The sequence below is a fragment of the Ictidomys tridecemlineatus genome, unplaced genomic scaffold, assembly GCF_052094955.1.
Source record: "Ictidomys tridecemlineatus isolate mIctTri1 unplaced genomic scaffold, mIctTri1.hap1 Scaffold_149, whole genome shotgun sequence".
NCBI lineage: Eukaryota > Metazoa > Chordata > Mammalia > Rodentia > Sciuridae > Ictidomys > Ictidomys tridecemlineatus.
This window is the reverse complement of record NW_027521315.1, coordinates 80,705-98,289: the sequence shown is the minus strand read 5'-3', so window position 1 is coordinate 98,289 and position 17,585 is coordinate 80,705.

Genomic DNA, 17,585 nt, shown 5'->3' with positions numbered 1-17,585 from the left:
CTTCATGGCAGATCAACTAGACAAAGAATTTAAACTCAACTGCCTTAAAGATGTAAAAAAAAAAGTATGATATGGAGAAAGGCAAGAAAATGACATGAAGAAAATGATATGTGAACAAAATGGGAATGTTAATAAAGAGAAAAAGAAAACATTAAAAAAAATAAACAAAAAACCAAAGAGTAGTTTTGGAACTGAAAAGTACAATATCTGAAATAAAAAATACACTAAAGGGCCATGCACAGTGGCCACACCTGTGATCCCAGTTATCCAGGAGGCTGAAGCAGTCGTCTTCAGCAACCTAGCAAGACACTGTCTCAACATTAAAAAAAAGGACTGGGGATGTAGCTCAGTAGACAGATGACCCTGGGTTCAATCTGCTGTAAAAAGAAAGAAAGAAGAAAGAAAGAAAGAAAGAAAGAGAGAGAGAGAGAGAGAGAGAGAGAGAGAAAGAAAGAAAGAGAGAGAGAGAAAGGAAGGAAGGAAGGAAACAGAGAGAGAAAGAAAGAAGGAAAGAAAGAAAGAAAGAAATAAAGAAAGAAAGAAAGAAAGAAAGAAAGAAAGAAAGAAAGAAAGAAAGAAAGAAAGAAAGAAAGAAAATAAAAAGCTCTAGAGGGATTCAAATATAGCGATATGCAGGCAGAAAAAAAGAATCAGCAAATCTGAAGAAAGAATGAAAAAATGTCAGACATCTTTCCTTATCAATAATTAATTTAAATTATTTAAATGACCATGGAAATTTGAATTCAAAGAGACTCACATTCAGACACATGATAACCAAACTTTCAAAAACCAAGACACAGAGAGATGAAGGAGCAGCTCATCACATACAGGAGATTCGCAGTAATATTCTCAGTGGGTATTGTATCAGAGACATTAGGAGACAGATAGTTACAGTGAGCTGACATATTCAACATGCTAAAAGAAAAAAATAAAGCCATCCACAAAGAATACTACATCAGTAAAAGCTGTCCTTCAAAAGAGGGTGCTAATAAAGACATTTTCAAATTAAACAAAAGCTGAGGGGATATGTTCCCTCAACACTGGCTGTGGGTGAAAGTTTCCAGAGAGTCCCACTGGGGGACAAGAAGCTATGCTAAACAGTAACTCCAAGCCACTTGAGGAAGCAGTGGTCACAGTGGAGGTAAACACTCTCAGTTACTAAAGCTGGTGTTGTTGCAACAATAGGCTATAACTCCACTCTATCTTTTACATAATTACAAACTACTCCATTAAAAATCATTAGTCTAAAAGCTAGCATAACTGCAACTTTGGTTCACAAACCCACATTTTGCTTTCTACATGATTTTTTGGCTTATAATTTGGGGCACTCACTAGGCACTTAATGTATAAAGATGTAGTTTTGTGCCATCTTCAAACAAAAGAAATGGGACCAGAGTAATAGAGGAACAGGTTTTTCTTTATTATTGAATATAAGATACTATACATTCAAATTAGAAAGAAAACTTTAAGATGCTAAATATAAGCCCCACCACATAGTAACCACAGAGAAAATAGATAGAGTTTACACATAATAGAAAGTGAGAAAGGAGTTTAAACATTTCACTACCAAAATATCAACTAAACTCCAATGATCATAGTAATTCACAACAGGATGGAGAAAAGGCCAAAAGGTATATATAAAAGAATGATAAAATGTCACACATCTTTCCTTATCAATAATTAATTTAAATTATTTAAATGACAGTGGATTAAACTCTCCAATTAAAATTCAGAGATTGGCAAAAAGGACAAGGACACATGATTTAACTATATGCTTCTACAAGAGAATCACTTCAGATCCAAGCACACAGGAAATGGAAGGAAAAGAGTGGGAAAGATATCTATGCAAACAGTAACCAAAGGAGAGCAGGTATCACTACACTGATCTTAGACAAAATTGCCTTTAAATTAAATCAAATTAAAAATAAGAGTTACAAAATACAAAGAAGCACATTTATGATATATTAATAAAAGACTCACATAGCAAGAAGATATAATGAACATTCACACCCAGAATGACACCATCCAACTACCTAAAAGCAAAACCTAATAGAATGGAAGGAAAAATAGTTCTATGATAATAGTGATGGAAGGTAACTAATGAAATAGAGGACCAAACATAGCAAACCAAGTTCTAATGCTCAGACAAACATGCGGGACTGTGTTAGAGAGCACGTTACACAACACTGGAAAGTTCAGAGATCAATAGAAATTAAACAACACACTCTTTAGACAGAATGCTCTTAACCAACACAGTCTTAAACATTTCAAACAACTCTCAAACCATGCATGCATCAAACAGAAAAACAGCCACAGAGCAATGAGTACTTAGAGGTGAATGAAAATCAACACACAAGTGATGAGCCCTAGGGGACCCAGAGAAGCCAGCACTCAGTGGGGAATGATTACACCGGAAGATAGAAATATTTAAACTATCAGCCGCTTTACAAATCAATGAACTCAAAAAAGAAATAGCTAAACTTAAAGCTAGCAAAACGAAGGAAATAACAAAGACCAGAAGAGATGCAAAATACAAAATCAATTAAACCAAAAGTTGGTTCTTCTAAAAGATAAACAAAGTTGACAACACTTTACCTGAATTGACTAAGAAAGAAAAAAAGAGGGAAGACTCAAATCTAAAAGCAGAAGTGAAATCTAGGACATTGTTAGCAATTCAGAAGAAATGAGAAGGCATCTTTTCTTTTCTTCTGTTGTGGTACTGGGATTGAACCCAGGAGCACTAAACCACTGAGCCGCATCCCCAGAGCCTTTTAGTATTTTATTTTGAGGCAGGGTCTCACTGGATTACTTAGGGCTGCACTAAGTTGCTGGGACTGGCTGTGATGTGATCCTCCTGCCTGAACATGATCTCCTGCTGTCCTGGGCACTTTGTCTTTCCTCAACCCACCCCACTGCCCTGGCAGAACTCGACTGTGGGCATGACACCTGCCAAGATGAAATCCTGAGAAACATAAAATCTGAATAGACATAACTAGTAAGGAGATTGAAGCAGTAACCAAAAGTAACTCAACAAGCCGAAGACTTGTTTGTTTCCCTGGTAAATTCTATTGAACATTTAGAGGAGATCTAACCAAGCTCTTCTTAAGGTTTTCCAAGAAGCTGGAAAGGAAGAAATTCATCCCATGAATTAGACATTTCTCTAATAAAAGAATATGATAAAAAAATGATAAAAAGCCAGTCAGAGACACTACAGGAAAGGTAAAATAAGACCAGTATCCCTTTTGGATTCAAAATGTTAGTAAACCAAATTTAGCACCATATTGGACACATATACACCATGATTTTTATTATAAATGTGATTTATTCTTTTAATGCAAGAATGGTTAAACATAAGAAAAATCAATCAATGAACTACACTGCAGTAACACAATGAAGGAAAAACATGGTCTTCTCCAGTGAAACAGAAAAATATTTCGAAAAATTCAATACCTTTTATGATAAAATTATTCAGCAAAGTTCAAAGGAAATTACTTTAAAATAATAAAAAGCCTACATGAAAAACCCAAGGAAAGTATCATACTTGATGGCAAAATATTTAAAGCCTTTCCTATAACATCAGTAGCAAACGAGGGTGCCCACTTTCACAATTATATTCAAAATCATTCTGGAAGTTCCAGACAGAGCAACTAGGCAAGAAAGATGAATTAAAAACATCCAAATTGAAAAGAAAAACAAAGTACTTCCAAGCATGTATGATATAATTTAATAAGTGGAAAATCTTCATAATTCCACAAAAATATTCGAATTAGCAAATTAATCAATACAACAGGATGCAAAATCAACAAACAAAAATCATTAGCATTCTTAGAACCTAATGATGAATAATCCAACAAGAATTTTTAAAAAAATTTTATTTGAAATTCATCTAAAAGAATAAATTATCTGGAAATTAATTAAGGAGGTGAAAGCTTTGTACTATTAAAAAATAACTAAAAAATTAATGAAAGAAGTTCCGATATAAATATATAAAAGGAAGAACATAGCACATGTTCACAGTTTGGAAGACAGTAGTATCATGATCTCAATATTATACAAAGTTATCTACAGATTAAATGCAATCCCAATAAAAATTCCAAAGACTTTTTTCCCCAGAACTAAAAAAAGTCCATTCTAAAATCTATATATTATATAGATTACATATATATACATATTATCTACATATTATATATAAATATAAATATATATTTCATATATAAAAATATAAATATATATAAATATTTACATATTCTCAAGGGAGACAAAACAATTTTTATAAATAGAACATACCTCCAAAACTTATACTTTCTTACCTCAAAACTTACTACAAAGCTGAAGTAATCAAAAAAGTTTAGTATTGGTGGAAAACAGACATATTGACCAATGGAATAGAATAGGGAGACCTTTATGTGAATAGTCAAGTGATTTTCAACAAAAAGTTCAAGGACCCCCGTGGGGAAAGGGCAGTGTTTTTAACAACTGGTCTTGGGAAGCTGAACATTCACCTGGGAAAGAATGACATTTGACCCTTACATATATATAACCATATACAAAAGGTACTCAAAATGCATCAAAGACCCTAACCTAATGCCTAGAAGTATAAAATGCCTAAAATAAAATGAGTCAGAAGCTTCACCATGTAGAATTTGGAAATGATTTCTTAGATACATCACCAAAGACATATGCAATAATAAAAAACAATAGACAAATTAGACTTCATGATAATTTAAACATACATATGCACCAAAAGATATCATTGTCACAGTAAGAAGATGACACACAGAATATAAAAAAATATTTGCAGTTATATACATGAAAGGGATTAATATTGAGAATCCATAGAAAAATCTCTTACACTTCAAGTTATAAAATAATAGCAACTCTTATGGAAAGCACTATGGCAGTCCTTCAGAAAATTAAAAATAAAATTATCATGTGGTCCAGCAATACCTTGTCTGTGTGTATACTTAAATAACTGAAAATAAAATTTAAAATATACATTTGTAGGTACTCCTGTCCGCAGCATTATTCCCAACACCTAAAATGTGGAAGAAACATTAGTCTCTGTTGACAGATGAATAAATAAGCAAAATGTGGTATGGCACACAGTAGATGATTATTGTCCTAAAAAGACACATGCTCCAACTCTGATGAACCCTGAGTATATAATGGGACATGAAATACTCCAACCACCAAGCATAAATTGTATGTGAGTTACTAAGAATTGCCAAAAACACAGTTTCAGAAAGTAAAATGGTGGTTTCCAGGGCTTTTGCTAGGGTTCAAAGGAAATAGGGTGGTATTAGTCAATGGGCATATACTTTGGTTTGCAAGATTAAAAAAAGTTCCAGAAATATATGGAGATGACGATCACAAACATTATGGATGGACTTAATACCATCCAAAAATACACTTTAAAATATTTTAGATGGAAGAAAATAATATGAAAATATAAAGAGATCTAATAACTACGTTTTCTTTTTGTGGTTGGACAAACTGTGAAACCATCTTCAGCTTAGAGTTTAAGTTTTTGCCTTAACTACTGGTGGCAAAAATTCCTTTGCATATGTACTAGAGAGAGAATTTGTATGAATTTTCAGTATTTAATTTTTAATCAAAATGAATTAATAAAAATACTTTCTTAATCCAAAATTTATGTGAGTGCCTTATTAAACATGTATAAGACATTGTATTTCATTCTTAAGACACATGACTTCAACGGAGGTGAAGAATCAGTCAAAATTTGTAAATAAGCACAACTGGATTGAATTTCTCAGGAACTACTGCTTTTATAAGAAAAGGTATTACAATAAAGAGAAGGTGGGGAACTTTAAAGAGCCAGAGATTACGTGTTATCTCTGCAAGTCGGACATGCACTCTCATCCAGGCAGGCGGAAGACAGGCAACCTCTGAGAGGGAGACAGAAAGGTCACTGTGGATAACAGTGCCAGCATCCGTGTATGGACATTTTTTTTGCACAGTCCCTTGAGCCTGAGTAACCATGAGGTGACATGAGGAGGACTAGGTAACAGCAGCGCCTGTGGCACACAGCCCATATGGAGATGAACAATGGGCTCTGAGGACCGAATCTCTTGCAAAGCAACTCGAACCTGCTTGCTCCTTTGCTGAACAGAGGGGAGACTATTTCTGTTTTCCTAAACTGCTTACCATGCAAACATTCTTGAAATAGTTCAAAACAAAAACCATTAGTGTCTTCATTCCTAGGAGGTGCAGAAGTAAAAGACACTATGGGGCACTTTCTCCCAATACTATGAGAGTTCAAAAAGTGATGGACAGAAGGCTGTACCCTGGGAAATCAAGGAAAAATTTAGAAATTGTCTTTCAAATTAATGTCTTCCCTGGCATCTCCTACATATGCAATTTTGTCTCACTTCATTGGGGAACCCAGAAATTTAGTCCTGAGTTACAATTTACCATGAGCTGATACAGAAGGAAACACCTGGGGGGCCTCCTGGGTAACGAGCGTGTGCTTCTCAGACCAAAAGTAACCCGGGTACCAAAAGTCTCTAAAATAGTCTAAGGAGCAGACAACTAGTGTCAGATCATTGCATATTAATTTGAGCAGGTATAATTGATTTTCATATAGATGAACTGAAATTATTTTCTGGAATACACTGGGAAAGTAAATGAATCTATAACACACCTCTATCTTTCCCTTGCATAGTGATTTCACATCTTGGAGCTGTCCACTTACTTCATTAGTCTAGCCTTTCTTCAGTATCATTTCAGGCTTCCGCAGAGATTTTACAGTCATTAACATTATTCTAAAATATAGATTTGAGTTAAAATCCCCATTATATTCCAAGAACTGAATTTAGTATTTCATATACATTAGCTTATCTAACAAAAGTCATTTAAAAATAATTCTATTATACTTTTTGTTGAGGAAGTGGAGACCCATGGGAATGAACACTCTCCAGGATGCGTCAGTAAATCTGAATCCCGGAGCCAGGTTGGCCGGGCCTGAGCTATGACCTGGTCTGCTGAGTGGGATTGGCTGCTCAGGAGCAGCCAGCCTTCGGGCAAACACTGGGAAGCTGGTGGTGACTTAGAAGAGATGCAGCTGATAGGCTAAGGTAGACTAGCTCTGGGGGCACCACTGCACAGAGCTGCCAACTGACTTCTTAGGTGCCTCTCTCCAGTTTGTCTCCCAGAGATTTTCTAATCACTGGAAGGCCATTCTCCTGGGGTGGCTCCATTTGTCCGTTTCACGTCTCTGGTCTCTTCTAAAATGAAATGATTTTTAATTTGTAAGAGAAAAGTTACTGTTGTCTGCTCATTAATTTAAAAAAAAATATTCAACTCATACATGCCACATAGATCTCCCCCTGTGTCAGTGTTCACATGGTAAGTGGACGAATGGTCTGGTGCTCTGTCTTGGCATTGCGTTGTCCTGTGGAGGCTGTAGGAAGGCCACGTATGCAGGGGTCTGTGCCCACACTTGCATGCTCCATCTTCTTAGGAAGTACTCTGAACTTCTCAAGAGCAGATCTGTGTTTTATACTCTCTTTATAGACTCCAAGGGCCTCCTATGGTTTGTATAACTGTACACACTAATGAAATTCCTGTTGCATTGATATTTATAAGCAAACTGTTTTAATATTCAAGCCTTGCCACAAAATAACAAATAAGACATGAGTGCTGTCTCTAAAGTTCACTGCTGACAAGAAACAGCTGAGGAAATAAGAAATATGAAAGAAAACAGCATTGTTCCTCTTTCTAGAATTTTTATATGCTCCATACAGCCACTCCTATCATAACCGCATTCATGGTTAAGGGGTTTTGAACCAGTGTTCAACACGATCGTGTGTCCTATGAGAATCGTGGTTGGGAATCGTGGTTGGGAATTGTGGGAGCAAACTTTCATTCTGGAACAGAAACAATCTGTTTAAAAAAGTAGAAAATGGTGTGTGCTTTTAGTCAAGCAATTTTACCTCTAATTCCTCACCAACTTTAAAGACATAGTAGGTTCAACCCAAGTTTCTAGTCTTAAATTAACATATAGAGAGGGAAATGATAAGTTGACAGAAGCTGACAACTTACTTGAAGAACAGATGTCTTGAGGTTCTCAAAGTCATGGAATAGTGACTTCAAGGTAGTCATAAAATTCCCATCAAGCTTTGCTGCACTTTGCCTGGGAATGGTCGCATGAAGCAGCTTATTTTCATGATGCCTAGGTTCCGGGCCGTGTTCTCCCTGCCCTTGCCCACCATTCTGTTCCCCATTAGCGTGACTCACGGGTTTTTATTCAAATATGCCATATTTCTCAAATAAGCACATGAAAAATATTGTTAAATGTTTACTATTTCCTTTAATTCAGGTTGCAGAATTAAGGCAAGCATAATTGAAAATGAGAATAAACTAGAGAAGGCTCTAAATTTTGGAAAACAAAATGACTAGAAAGGTTTAGAGCGTCTTTGTCTTGGTGTTCCTGGCCGACAGTCTGCACTGGCCGTGAACTGAGCATGCACACCCTGTGTTTTCAGGGAGCCTGACGTTGAGGTAAAGAATTGGCTCAGATTTGAGAGCTACAGGTTTTTGTAATCTTAGAGTTAAAGGTAAGCAGGTTTTAAAATGCTAGTGATTCTAAACTATTGGTAGGTTTCATTATGTCGCTTCATATAGACTATAATTAGCAGACAGCCCTAAATTAATAGAAAAAAATCCTACCCAACTGACTACTTTTACATCGTAAACCATTCAGCAGTTACACTGGAGTCCACTTAAAGGCCACTTTAAATGATTCATGACTGGCTTCCAAAATAAATAAATTAAAATTTGACTGTTAGAGAGTGTTAAGAGTTAAAAACAATTTTAATTAAAAGTGGTGGCAAATCTAGCACTACTGAGGTTGTGTTTTTTTTTTGTTTTTTTTTTTACTTTCTTTAATGAGTTTGACTGTGACAGTACCTTGGTAACCGCTGAACACTAGAAACTGACAGTTCTGGAAGTCATTTAATTCACATTTCTCCAGCCCTTTACATTTCTATAGCTTTAAAATCATAATATATTAGAAATTCCACTGGGAACACAAAATGGCAACAGAAAACCAGTAGTTTCTCAATCATACTATTTTGTCCTCTTTGGACCAATCTGGTTTTATTTTGCTTTGCTTTTTCTCTTTTGGCGGACATTCCTGACAGCTAAATGATGCAAAGTTTAGTTATCTTGATTTACAAGAAATTGTTGAAAGACCTATGGAAGTGGTAGCATCCAGTGAGTCAGTCTTAGCAGAAGGCCAGGGAGCTGCAGTCAAATGCAGCTGTGCCTTGCTCTCTACCAGGAGAGTCAGTGTCCCAGTTGCCCTTCACCACCTGTGCCAGCTAAATTGTCACAAGTTACCCTAATTCAGCATTTGCAATGATTCCTGCTTTCCATGAGTGATATTTCAAATGGGGCTACTGGCTGACATTCTGTAGCACACAGAGCCAAGTAATAGCCCAAGCTATAGCTCTGGGTATAAAGAAATGTGTCTCTAAGAAAATATGAACCAGGAATATTCATGTGCAAACAGCTTACTGCAGAATGGGAACATTTCTTAGTTTGTTTCTTTATAATTGCCAGCTAATTTTACTCTTAAAAGCTGAAATTGGTCATGTTTTCACCATAATTTTAATTAAATTTATATCTCTAAAAGATGCTTATTGGCCAGAAGAGATCACCACTCTGAAATTTTGTATAATTAAAACATTTCAAATTTTTAAGTATTAGTATCTAGCAATGAAATTCAAGGTTATGACCTTTAATAGCTACAAATAATTTGTGTTGTAAATTAAAAGCACTCTAGATTCAGGCACTTTTATGTTAACTACTGAAGATTTAATCTTGTCCTTTGTCCACTTTTTTAATTGGGCGACACAAAATCATGGTGGTTTAACTGACCACCATAGTTTTGAGGTAAGATCTTCATCAAACATTGCTTACTTTTGCATTTGGGACTAAGAACGGGAAATCTTTGTTCACAAACAGATGAATGACCTCATTTAAACTTTCACCAAGTGTTTTTGGCTCTGAATTTATTCATTAAATCCAGATGTTACATTATTAACTGCTTATAGCCATTTACACTCATAATCCATGAATTGACTTTTTTTTTTTTGCTAATAATATAGCAAGCTAAGGTTTTTCTTTGTCAACTTTAATTAAAATGGTGGGAGAGATGAAGAATGATGGCAATCCTCAGGCCTTGTAGAAGCCTGTTTCCAAATTTCCTTCTTCAAATGACATTCTCTGTTAGGAAGGTGATTGCCAGGATGCTTTTCTTTCCAAACATGGTTGATGGTTTGCATCACAATAGGGGATTTTGAAAGTTCTCAACACAAAGAAATCATGGATATTTAAGATGATTTATAACTTAAATATCTTGAGTTGATCCTTACATAATATGTACCTGTACCAAAACATGACACACTTACCTGTTGATTCAAAAATAATTAAACAAAAACATGAATAAAGTATTGAGTAATAGTTGTGTGACTTTAATAAGGAATGAATGAAATATTTACCAATGTATGTGATTGATAAATAAGAGAGCAAATGCCTAAGAATTTACTACTTAGTCACATGACATTATAATACAGAAGTTTACTTATAAGTGCAGTATAATTCTGTACATTTCCATATCCATGTTCCTAAGAGGAATCTGTGGGACTGGTCCTACCAGAAGACTGCAATTACTGTACTTCCCATGTTAATACAGCTATTCCCGTGTCAATGTAGCTATTTAGATGCTATTAGATGGAAAATTTACTAATTTATCAAAATCAGTAGTGTCTTATATTTCAATATATGCTTTTTAAAAAAATGACAGTCACCTATGGTCTCTACCATAATCTTTGCAAGTCAAAACCTAGAATTTTCCTGAGACCTGCTGTCTCCATGGAGACTTTAATTGGCTAAGATATTTTCCGATCTCCTCTTAGTCTTGGTACTATTTATTTTTCTCCATTTTTGTTCCATTTTAATGACTGACATTCTTTATTTTCTGGAGGGCTTATTTTTTTTGGAGTTTGACGCCAACTGTTCTCTGCTCATTTTTTCATCCTAGCCAGATTGGCACCAGTCATTAAGAACACACCACAGAATTTCTGCCATACTGAAAGTGATTAATTCTGATGCTTATTTCCACTTGGTAACACCTTTCTTTATAAATTCCACAAAGTTTACCTCAATAATTCATTGATAACACTGTGAAAAATACTATTTCATAACAAAAATATTTGCTATTCATATCTGGTTAGTATGTATACCACACTACTTATATATATTATAACAGAAAGTCTGAATTACTGACAAAGTTAAAAATTGACAGATGCAATTAGGCAGCAATAATATACTTCATGAAGTTTAATTTTGTTAATAAACTAATACTTATTTTCCTCTTCACCAAAAACTGGGCCAGAAATTATGAAAGAAGTTTAAGATTTGGCATTATTTTCAAGAGGTTTGAGATGGTATTACTCCAAGTTTGTTAAATTAGCAATGTAGCAGGCTACAAGGAGAGATTCAAGATGGTGGGCTAGGGGGAGGCTGAATTCATCAGAACTTCATGACTTGGGATTCAAGCAGCAGGAATACTGCTTCTCTGTGAGGTGGGTGAAAGAGGTATTTTACTAAAACTCAATATTGGACAATCAGGAGTGTCTTAGAGGCCTAGAATTTGGGGTATTTGAAACAAAGAAAGACTACATTGGAGCTCAGTCAGTAGCAGTAACAGCAACAGCAACTGGTTCAGCACAGAGGGAGGGTGAATGCAGAGAAACGCAACACACAGATTTAGTATGTAAAATCCTGAGATCAGAACGGCAGCCACCCTTCCCTGATCCAGGGCTGTACTGGACACTGGTGCATGAAGCATGCCCAGTATTTCCCAACTGTCATGGAGAGCTGAGGCCCAGCCATCTTGAGGTTCCCACCTATTGGGAATCCCCTCGTAGAACTCTGCAAGAGCCCCACCCTGGGAATGCATCAATCTGGTCTCTGTGGACGAAACTCCAGCTGATAGTACTTCCCATCCCATCCTACCTCATACGGGTGTGAAGGCAAGCTGAGAATGTTTGAACTCCACCCGGCAGCTTGGTGAGCAACACCAAAAGAGGAAGGATTCAACAACTCTCAGACCCTGCTCTCATCCTCAGTACCCAGCTCAAAAAGAAACAGAAAGGTGGACATGGACAGTGATCATCTATACTGACTACCCCAGTGAAAATGACTCCTTAATTTTGTATTAAGAATCTTTTCTTTTTCTTACCATTTTTCTTTTTTTTTTTTTTTGTTTTTGTGTGTGCTTTTGCTGTGCTGATCGGTTCATGTACATGTATACATATTTGTTTCTTTTTTTCTCATCTGTAGCAATTTTAAAATATAGTTAGTTTTCTTTGCGTTGTCTTTTGAGGGTTAGGGTTTTTGATTAATCTATTTTGGTTTGGTTTTGTGTTATTTTTCATTTGCTTGTTATAGTTAACACATATTATTTGCCAGCTACAGTTCATGGTTTCTTACTGTTTTTGCTGGTGCCAATTGCTGATCCCACCATTTCTGTTTTTTTTTTTTTTGGCAATTAACATTTTAGATGTCATAATAGGAACCAAGCATTTAGTTTAATGGTATACATTGTCCACTTAGATTGTCATTGTTTCCCCTACTCTGTGAAGTGCTTGGAACCTACAGGGACACTACAAGTTCACAGGGTAGAAAATCTGCTGCTGAACTAAACTCAACCAAAGGACAGTACACCTTGCTCCACACAAAAATTAATGTCAAATGTTCCCCTATGGACATTCATAGCTATAGCAAAAACAGAAATAATGAAGTCTACAGACACCGCATCTATGAGGGAATCTCAATCCATATAGGGTGGAAGAGAAATCCCTTCCAACAGATGTATAAAACTAAAGAGATAAATGCAAAAATATGAAAAGTCTCAGGAGACTGAGGCAGGTGGATCATGAGATCAAAGCCAGTCTCAGCAAAAGTGAGGCACTAAGCAACTCAGTGAGAACTTATCTCTAAGTAAAATACAAAATAGGGCTGGAGATGTAGCTCAGTGGTCAAGTACTCCTGAGTTCAATCCCCAGTTCACACATCCCCAAAATGCAAGCTAACACAACACCTCTGAAGATAATGATTCAACAGCAAATGACCCTCCAAATGGTGAAGTGATGAAATATCATAAGGAATTCAAAAATATCATATAAAAATGATTAATGAATTTCAAAAGAACACAAAAAAAACAACTAAATTAATTAAAGAAGTTACTAAAGAATATGAATGAGAAATTCAGTAAGGCAATAGGAATATTGAAAAAGAACCAAACAAATCTTGGAAATAAAAGACACATTAAATCAAATTAAATGTGCAGTAGAAGACCTCTCTATATCACTGTAGATTAGAACATGCCAAAGACAGAATCTCAGAGCTGAAAGACAGAGTGGCCAGCCTTGAACATTCAGAGAGTATTAAGAAAAAAAAAAGTAACCATGATTAAAATGTACAAAGAACTCTGGAACAACACAAAGAGACCAAATTTAAGAGTAATTGGAATTGAAGAGGGCTATGATATGAGGACTAATAGAATGGATAAACTCTCCAGAGAAATAATAACAGAAAATTTTTGTATCCTTCAGAATGAGATGCACTTCCAGATACATGAATCATTCAGAACCCCAGATAGATAACAAAAAATAAAAACCTCTCTACAACATGTTAAAATTAAAATGTCTAACATAAATAAACAAGGCTAGAATTTTAAAAGCCTCAAGATAAAAATATCAGGTCAAATTTAGAGGCAAGCCAAACAAAATCACTTCTGATTTCTCAGCACAAACTCTAAAAGCCATGAGAGCTAGGAATGATGTGTTCCAAGTACTAAAAGAAAAAAAAATAACTATCAACCAAGACTGCTATATTCAACAAAATAATACAAAATTGAAGATGAAATAAAATCCTTCCAGATAAGGAGAACATGAAAGAATTCATAAGTACTAAACTGGTACTACAGAATTTACTTAAAGAAATATGATACCCAGAATAAATAAAAACCATCCTCAGAGTTCACAAAAAAATAAATATCATTTGAAGAGTTGCTAAGCAAATGAGAAACAGGACTAAATTAAACATGATAAATAAATCAAAATGGCAGGAATTAATCAACATGTTTGTATAATAACATTGAATGTAAGTAGACTCAACTCTCCAAATAAGGACATAAGCTAGCAGAATGGATTAAAAAAAAAACAAGATCCAAGTATATGTTATTTGAAGAGCTGCACCTTATAAGAAAGTACTGTGACAGGCTGAAAGTGAAAGAATTTAAATTGTAATACCATGTGAATAGAGCCCCAAAACAATCAGGAGTAGCTACTCTCAGATGGGAAAAAGCAGATTTTACACAAAAGTTAACTAGAAGAGACAGATTAGATTACTTCATATTGGTAAAGAGAACAATCCAAGAAGAAGATATAACAATAATAAATATTTATGTCCCAAATGTGGATGCCACTAATTTCATAAAAGATAGACCATTCAACAACAGGTTTCTACAAAAATGGCTAACTTTGATCAAGAAATTACTATATGTTAGGTGCTATTCTAAATATATTAAAACAGTAGCTGAATAAAATGTATAATAATAATGAGCTGGGGATCATTTACATTTTTATTTTATAGTACCAACTGAATTTTTGAAATTGAATCTAAAACATCTATATAACTTAAACTACCAGATAATTTCATCCCATAAATGCTGACTCCAGAACCCACATGCATTCACTACTCTATACTCCCATACATGGCTATGGCTTGTTCTTCCGAATCACTGACAGAATGTTCTGAACTAATTGGAATAAAATTACAAATTTTTTCTTGTCAGAATACAGCCTGAATAAAGGCTGATGTTCTGGTCCGTGCTGCCCCGCTTCATTTTGTGATCAGTGACGCTTCTTAGCCTAACTTGAATTTTACACTATTGAAGCATTTGTTTCTTACTTTTATCTCTTAATAGGGTAATTTTAGATTCATAATTATTTTTTAAATGTTCAGATGTGTGTGATATTGCACGTTACTAAGTTCATTCTTTATCACCTTCAAGCTACTCCTGTTGCCCTCTCAGTAGAATCTCACACATAGAAGAAATCACCTTTTCTATTCAGAATTTTCCTATCTGCAGATAACTTGCTTAGCTGCATAACCCTTTCCATCAACATTCACAAACATTTGTCTATAATAGCTAGTGGTATTCAGACCTCAAATGTTGTATAATTAACTCTTGGCACAGATTTTAAAAATTAATTAGCCCCTCTTTGGAACTTTATATTTTATATTTTTGAGTCATGATCATGGAGTGCAGAGTTAAAAATAAGCTGTCGAAGAATGTTATACATCAATATTTAAATGAGTTCTCCATTCATTATAAATAGAGAATATTTTAATTTAAATTTCTATTTCATATTTGAATCGTCTTTAATGTTTCATCAAACAGGAAGTTGCTTGGTTTCTAGTGGTATGTCCATTTTATAATATAAGGGAACAGACACAAAACATGGAGAGGAATTGTTTTGTTTACTATAAGCATCACTTTTTTAAGCATAATCACTGTTAATTTATAATTTTACAATTATATTACTTAGCATTTATCAAGAACAAAACAATTATTTAATGAAAATTATATTTTAAATAAAACCATATTGGTCATTAAGAAAAATATATATGGAGGTTCAGAGCACTGGCTATTTTTGAAAGAGCTCTGATAATAGTGGTCTATAAATACAAAGACGACCTAAGATTAGTAATTATTGTGTAAGTCTAAACATTGTTTCCCAAATTTCAATGAACTGAAATGAAAATAATGTATTAACAAAATAAAAGTAAATGTGTAACAACAAAATAAATAATACTGTATGCATTTGTTTTGCCTTTGCTTACTCATAAGCAGTATTTGGGGAGATATGTATTTACAAACTCATGTAGAAAACTGCCACTTTCTTAGTCCCACTCTGTCTAGCAGACATTTCAACTTCCTTCCCAGTTGATATTTTTCCTAGATGTCCCTTCTTGGTTCACAATTAAATCTCAAATATTGAAAGTGAGAATTACAAACTTGAAGTTCTTGATTTTTCTATGTCTTTCACTGGGTACCAAAGCTCTCCTATCTAGTTTCCTTATAGATATTACAAACTTGGAACTGTGGTTAATTCTCATATTTTTTTCTTTTCTTTTCTTATTTTTTTTTAAACTGCTAATCTGTTTTTAAACCCTGAAAACTCTTTTTTGGAAGGTTTCAATGCCAATGTAATCTCCTTAGGTAGGATTAAAATTTTAAAAGAGTTTTAACAGATATTCCTACATTCACCTTGCTCTAATTGGTCTGACAAAATTTCACTGAATTATTTTTAGATCCAGAAATTTTCTTGCCCCCCAAATCTTTCTGCCTCCCTAGGTTAAAAAATAATCAAATTAAGGGGTCCAGGGCGGGTTTACTCTGAAGTCGCTGAAACGGATCATCCGTGCCCTTCCCTGGCACAGTGGCCTTGGGAAGCGCTGTACTCAGCTTTGTGCGTAATTTTGTACTGTGTTACATTTTAACATCTTCAAATTGGATCTGTTTCAAGAACTGTTAAAAACCTGGATCTAGCCCAGGTTGTGCCCCACGATTAACATTTTAAGTCACACTATAAACCTATTCAATTAACAAAATTTAAATTTAATAGCTTGGCTAGAAGAATACGGGAGGAGGAAACAGCAGTGTAAATGGTGTGGAGAGACTCTGAGTAGGTCCTCCCAAAGTAAGCATGAGAAAAAGGTGAAAATCCCTTTTTCTGGTCCTTTCCCTCCATGTTCTCTTTGTGTGAAAGGATCTGACGAATAATTCTCAATGAATGCTGGCCAAGCCCATGGAAATGACATGGGGGTGAGCTGTGAGCCCTGACAGGGAAGCAAGACTCGTGTTCATGGAGTCAAGTTAGGAGGACTTTCACCGCCTTAAGCACCACTGAGGAGTTGAAGGCCAGGGGGAAACTGAAGAAACTGGCAAAACCACTCTTAAAGGGCAGAGATATCCAGAAGTATGCATGTATCTTGCAACCTGGAAAATTCTTGAATATTTTAATTACTGGGTTCTGTACCCATTGCCAAAACAAAGGATGTCCAAGTTCAATTTTGGCCTTCTATAAATTTTGTCTGATTTGCTGACTGTGGAATTTGTTGAGAAGTCCCTATAGAATAAGATCTTATTCCCATTTCCAGATGTACATCCTACTCTTCCCAAACGGATGAAGTACATGCACTCAGGTTTTTTGGGAATATTACCAAAATGCTGACGTTCAAAACAAGATCAAATGATTTTCATGTTTTGTATGCTCAATTAAGAAAAAAAAAAGACCAGCTGACTAAAGCTAAATAACGTTCCAAAAACCTTAGCAGAGTGATGGGTAAATTCTCCTTGACCTCTGTAACTTGAGGAGATCTCCCGGGTTCTTTCTTCAAGCCAGTGAATGTCCTGGTAATGATGACTCTCTTGATACTAGGGGTGGCATAAACCCTCATGCCCAAATGCCTGGACTCTCTCAACC